The sequence below is a fragment of the Ursus arctos genome, unplaced genomic scaffold, assembly GCF_023065955.2.
Source record: "Ursus arctos isolate Adak ecotype North America unplaced genomic scaffold, UrsArc2.0 scaffold_20, whole genome shotgun sequence".
NCBI lineage: Eukaryota > Metazoa > Chordata > Mammalia > Carnivora > Ursidae > Ursus > Ursus arctos.
Genome location: NW_026622875.1, coordinates 14,070,349 through 14,077,012, shown reverse-complemented (window position 1 = coordinate 14,077,012; position 6,664 = coordinate 14,070,349). Strand labels below are relative to the sequence as shown.

The 6,664-nt window shown below is 38.9% G+C and overlaps 1 pseudogene; it reads right to left on the bottom strand.

The window, feature by feature from the left end:
- Positions 1 to 4,015: 4,015 nt before the first annotated feature.
- On the bottom strand, positions 4,016 to 4,851 carry LOC113253693 (protein SET-like; annotated as a pseudogene).
- Positions 4,852 to 6,664: the final 1,813 nt, after the last annotated feature.

The following is a 6,664-nucleotide window of genomic DNA, read 5'->3' as shown; positions in this document are numbered from 1 at the left end:
GTATTAGTGTTTTGTGATTGTTGTTATATACTTTGTTATTGTTTTGTTTCACCTTGTGTGCACCAACATTAATGGTTCATCATAACTGTGCTTTGCAGTCTGTGGCAAGATGTTGTCAGGAAGCATTGGAACTAAGGGTCTTGTCTGCAATAATTGAATTCAGAAAGGTCAAATACCTTAGCTATTTAGCAGGGTAGACTCTGGAGCCATACTGTCTGGGTTCCTATCCCATTTACTAGCCATACAACTTTGGGCAAATTAACTTCTCTGCTTCTTGGTTTCCTCAACGTAAAATGGGAGTAATAATAATAGTACTAGAGTATTGGTTTGCCAGGGGCTATAACAAAATACCGCAAACTGGGTGACTTACACCATGGGGATTTATCATCTCACAGTTCTAGAGGCTAAAAGTCTAAAATCAAGGTGTCAGCAGAATTGGTTTCTCCTGAAGGATGTGAGGGAGAGGTCTGTTCTGAGCATCCCTTCTTGGGTTGTAGATGACTGTCTTCTCCCCATGTCTCTTCATATGGTCTTCTCTCTATGCATATGTGTCTTCGTGTCCAAATTTCCCCTTTTTATAAGGCCATCGGTCATTTGGGATCAGGGCTCACCCTAATGACTTCAGTTTAACTTGATTACATTTGTAAAGACTCTATCTTCAAATAAGGTCACAGCATATCTTTTTGGGACAGAACACAATCCAATCCATAACCATATAACTTAATCAGATTATTGTGAGGATGAAATGAATTAGTACATGTAAAACATTTAAGAACAGTGCCTGTTACACTACGAGCTTTCAAAAACATTAGATGATGTTGTTATACTTCTTCAAATCTTGTTATACCAAGGTGATCTTTAAAAATAAGTCACAGAAAGGGGTGTCCGGGTGGTTCAGATGGTTAAGTGGCTGCCTTCGGCTCAGGTCATGATCCCAGGGTCGTGGGATTGAGCCCCACATTGGGCTCTTTGCTCAGTGGGGAGCCTGCTTCTCCCTCTCCCTCTGCCTGCCCCTCCCCCTGCTTGTGCTCTGTGTCAAATAAATAAATAAAATCTTTAAAAAAAATAAGTCGCAGGAAATTTTACTGTTTCAGTATAGTTGTTTTGGGGCAGTGGTTAGAGAGAAGTGGTGATGGTTTCAGTCCTTGGCCTCAGGATATAGTGAAATGAATAGTGTCAGCTCCTGACATTGATAATACAAGTGAAGGTATGGCAAGAAATAGCAAGTTATGGGGCGCCTGGGTGGCACAGCGGTTAAGCGTCTGCCTTCGGCTCAGGGCGTGATCCCGGCAATCTGGGATCGAGCCCCACATCAGGCTCTTCTGTTATGAGCCTGCTTCTTCCTCTCCCACTCCCCCTGCTTGTGTTCCCTCTCTCGCTGGCTGTCTCTATCTCTGTCAAATAAATAAATAAAATCTTTAAAAAAATAAAAAATAATAAAAAAATAAAAGAAATAGCAAGTTATTGCACTCACCATAAGCTTGAAAATGACTCAATTTGAGAAGTATGCCATCCATTGTGAGCCACACCACAGTTAGAATTTGTCCTTCGATTTATTATTAGGTGTTGTTAATGCATTTTTAGCAACAATCACTAAATCAAAAGTACAATAAAAGATTATAGCTTATTTTGCAGTTCTGGAATTTGACCTCTTTAAAACATAGAGATTGGTTTCAAAGTCTCCTTAGATATTCTAGAGTTAGGATTTTTAACTAAGTGTCTGAGGCAAGTTGATGGTTGTGTGACTCGAACACTGAAATATAGCCGAACAAGCCATTCAAGTCACAAAATTTATAAACAGAAGTATTTCCTAATAATGCCCAGGGATGCAAATCCCTGATATGTTAGGATCCCTACAAAAAGAAAGGACTCTCTCTGGTGGATAATATTTACCCTTCTTTTAACAGAGGGGAAATACAAAAAGCCAGTTCTCAATGTTTTGCTCTCATTCTCTTGAGAATATATCAGAATTTTACTTTTAGTTCATCTCCTGAATCATTCATGAATGCAATTCTGTGGTGATATGGTTTATACATTCCTTTCAGTCCTGATGGCATTTTAAATTCTGGCCTCTGAGTAAAAATTTCAGTGCAGGTCCCATTGGATTTGTTGATTTTACAAATGAATAAATCTTCAGTAGGGAGAAGCCCTGTCCTCTCAAAAGCCCTCTTCAAAGCAGAGGCTGCTTGGGTGGTATGGGCGATGTGAATATCGCCTGTTTAAATGGTCACTCAGTGATGCGCATACCACCCAACCACATGTGTAGCTTATTTCTGAATTATTATACCAGGTCGGGAAGCCTAGCTTGTAAGTATGTACCACGGTAACCCTCACGGTTCAGATATACTATTTCTTTCTTTTTTTTTTTTTAAGATTTTATTTATTTATTCGACAGAGATAGAGACAGCCGGCGAGAGAGGGAACACAAGCAGGGGGAGTGGGAGAGGAAGAAGCAGTCTCCTAGCGGAGGAGCCTGATGTGGGGCTTGATCCCATAACGCCGGGATCACGCCCTGAGCCGAAGGCAGATGCTTAACCGCTGTGCCACCCAGGCGCCCCTAGATATACTATTTCAATTCTGTTCAGTCTGCAATTTCAGAATTTTCCCCAAAGTCATGCAGCCGTCATTTGTGAGCTTTGAGAAAGGCAGGAGGGTATATCTGAGGCCTCTTTGTTCCCATCTCCTTCCCTACATCCTCCCAATACTCACCTCCCCCCACCCCATCATCTATTTGGTTCAGGTATGTTGAACCAAGTCAGTTGCAAGGTTTACTCTTTTCATCTTAGGTATAGCCATTAGCCTTGAGGTTAAAATCGGTTTTTTATTCTGTTTTGTTTTATTTCGTTTTTTTTTTCCTACTTTTAATAGGGTAAATGAAGATTCAGAAGAAAGCCTTATATATACTTTAAAAATAAATTATTTTCTTACTATGGAAGTAATCATGGTCATTGTAAAAAATTTAGAAATACAGAAGTATTTTTTTTAAAGATTTTATGTATTTGACAGAGAGAGAGGCAGCGAGAGAGGGATCACAAGCAGGGGGAGTGGGAGAGGGAGAAGCAGGCCTCCTGCTGAGCAGGGAGCCTGATACGGGGTTCTCTTCCAAGACCCTGGGATCATGACCTGAGCCAAAGGCAGATGCTTAACGACTGAGCCACCCAGGCGCCCCAGAAATAAGAAGTATTTTTAAATTAAAAAAAAATTTTTTTGTGTGTACACATTTAGTTTTATTTTAACAAAGCACTTTGTACACTTTAAATGTTTAAAACTGAGCATCATCTTTCTTTTCCAGTGAAATATAAAAGAAAATTTAAAAATAGAACAAAATTTCAATAGAGAATGTCAATTTCAAATAAGATTCTATAGGTTCTGCTGATTCTCCCATCGAAGGTCAGGGCTCAAGTCATCATTGGAAGAGAATTTTATTTTAAAAGTGTCATCTTAAACTGCAAGGATCTCCACTAAACATCACAATTAAGCATGCCAAAGGAGAAGCTGTGCATCTCAAAACCAAACTTTGCTGACCTTTATAACACTATTTCTTTAAGTTCTTTTTTTTTTTAAACAAGAGAAAGTAGCCAGGTACATGTTGGTAACTGGTAAGTTGCTAACTGTCCATATTCACATAGAGATACAGTGTAATCTCGGAGCCCAATATACAGAGAAAGGAGGAAAAACGCTAGAAGTCTATGCACTACCACACAGGGGCCTAGTACCCTCCAGCTTCCAGCAGAGCTAAGGAAGCAGAAGGTTTTTCTTTTTTCCCACAGAACATGGTGGTGTTGATCCCGTAAAGTTTTTGTTGAGACAGGAAGGAATAAACATGAATTTGGAACAGAAATGGGTAGAGATTCTTTTCTGCTGTATTCTGCTCAAAGTATTCCCCCCACTCTCGCCAAATAAGTTGAGAACCATAGTCTAAAGGGAAAGAAAAGACACTTCAAAACACAGGGCAACTTTCTCCTAGGGACTGGAGAAAATTTAAAAAGAAAGGTTAGAATCCATCAGTGTTCCATTAGTCAGCTTCTCCTTCCTCCTCCTCTCCTTCTTCCCCCTCATCATCATCTTCGTCTTCATCTTCATCTCCTTCTTCATCAATACCCTCCAATCCTTCATCATCATCATCTTCTTCTTCTCCTTCCCCTTCATCATCCGTATTAGGAACCATGTAGTACTGTAATGGATTTGGCCAAATATCATCTTTGATGACCTCTCCTAACTCATCTGCACCTGATCAGAGTGGTCAGTAAACCAGGTGAAGAAGCCCTCTGGATCCTCCTGCTGCCTCTTCCTGCTGGCTTTATTCTGTGTTTGACTTGACTTTCTTGTCGAATTCTTTCCCGATTTCCATTTGATTTCAGTGGACTTTGAAGATGGATCACCACCCTCATTCAGATGAAATTCTTTGGACAGAACTTTATTTTCAAAGTAAGGGTTTTCATCAAAATAAAAATCTGTTCTGTAACCTGATTTAATATCTCATATCTTCACATTCTGTCACTTCAACTCTTGTCAAATAACGCAACACCTCTTCATCCTCCTCCCCGAGCAGCAGACACGTGTGGATGGTTGACAAATGTTGTTACCCCCAAATTTTGGATTTTGGTGATCAATTCTGACCTCTTCTGAAAAAAAACGCTTGGTGGAGTTTGTTGTATTTCTGCTCTACTTTCAAACTCTCCTCACTGGCTTGCTGTTTCATTTGTACTCCATCAACATGTTCGATTGCTTGTTGCTGTCCTTTCCCCCACTTTGGGAAATGCTGAGGGGTTGTCGCCTCCAGCTCGGGGTCAAGAGGCAATTTCAGTTTCTTCTTTTGAGGAGGAGTGAAGACTGGCATTTGGGCGCCATGCTGCAAGGAAAGTCAGTGAAACAAGGGCAGACGCATGTCTGGAAGAGGCTTTAATTACTCCAGATATGTGGGGTTTTTTTAATTTTTTAAAAGTTTTTAAAAAAAAATTTTTTAAGTCATCTCTGTACCTACCATGGGGCTTGAACTCATGGTCAATAGTTGCATGCTCTTCCGACTCAGCCAGTCAGACACCCCAGATATATATTTTTTTAACAAGGACAGATAATATCCCAGATGCTGAAACCCAGAAATAAGCGTGTTTAACATTTTAATGGATAGTTTGTCAACTTGCATATACTTCTGAATCTCTGAATTACCATGTAGTCAGATCACCCAACTATTCTGTCTTGAAGAAAGGCAGATGCTAAAAGGGCCAACTACCAGGTTAATGACCTCCCCCACCACCCCTCATGTCCAGGAACACTCCGAGGGACCAATATCAATCAGTTTCCAAGCCCTTGCAAGAGTTGTTGTCCTGGTTGTTAAATCTCCCCATTTGTCTCCAGTCAAACATTATTCCAGCATTGGCCACTTGGCCTCCGATCATCAACTGACAAGCAGAATATAAATATACAATAAAAAGGAAAGGACCTCCCAAATTTTTGAAAGGAGAAAAACAACTTTCACTAAGGCTAACTCAGTGCAACAGCTGGTCTAGTTCGGTGAGGAAGTACATACTCTGAACATGTGGACTCCATATTTTGAAAATTCAGCTCATGCTGAAGAAATTTACATCTACCAGGAGGAAAAATAATGTCTGTTGGTAGATTTTACAAATGCCAACACTTGAAAATGTATGTCCATGGACGTGTCCAGACTCAATGTCCATATAAAATATACACAAACTTGCACATTTTCAGAACATTTACTAGACTTACAAAAAAAAGAACATTTACTAGAAAATTATATCTTAACTATAAGTAGTATCCTCAGAGGGAATTAAAAAAATAATTAAGGTTATAATTTAAGAACTAAATATGACTTAAAAAAAGGCATGGCTCAAAAGTAAGAAGTTCTTAGAAATTAAAAATATGGTAGTTTAAGCAGAAATTTGATAAACATATTGAAGGATGAAGTCAAAGAATGCACTAAGGAAAAAAAATACAGGTAGAGTGAAAATGTGAAAGAAAGTCTGAATTGTAAAGTGTAAATCCAAGAGGCTACTGTCCAATGACTTGAAGATCCAGAGAGAACAAAATGAAAGGAAAATATAAACAAAAAAATAATAAAAAGAATTTCTCAGCTGAAAGACATGATTCTCTAGACTGAAGAAAGAGAGAAGAAAATACTGTAATGCCAGACATAGTAAATGAAAAATGAACCACAGTCACAGAATAGTAAAATTTTAGAATATCAAAGTTTTTTAAAGTTTTTTATTTAAATTCCGGTTAGTTAACATATAATGTAGTATTAGTTTCAGGTGTAAAATTTAGTGATCCAACACTTCTGTACAACACCTGGTGCTCATCACAAGTACACTTCTTAATCCCCATCACCTATTTAACCCAACCCCCAACCCACCTCCCCCCTGGTAACCATCAGTTTGTTCTCTGTAGTTAAGAGTCTGTTTCTTGGTTTGCCTCTCTCTCTCTCTCTCTCTTTTTTTACCCTGTCTGCTCATTTGTTTTATTTCTTAAATTTCACGTGACTAAAATTATATGGTATTTGTCTTTTTCTGAGTTATTTCACTTAGTATAATATGCTCTAGCTCCATCCACATTGTTGCCAATGGCAAGATTTCATTCTTTTTTATGGCAGAGTAATATTCCATTGCATATACATACCATCTCTTCTCTATCCATTCATCAATGG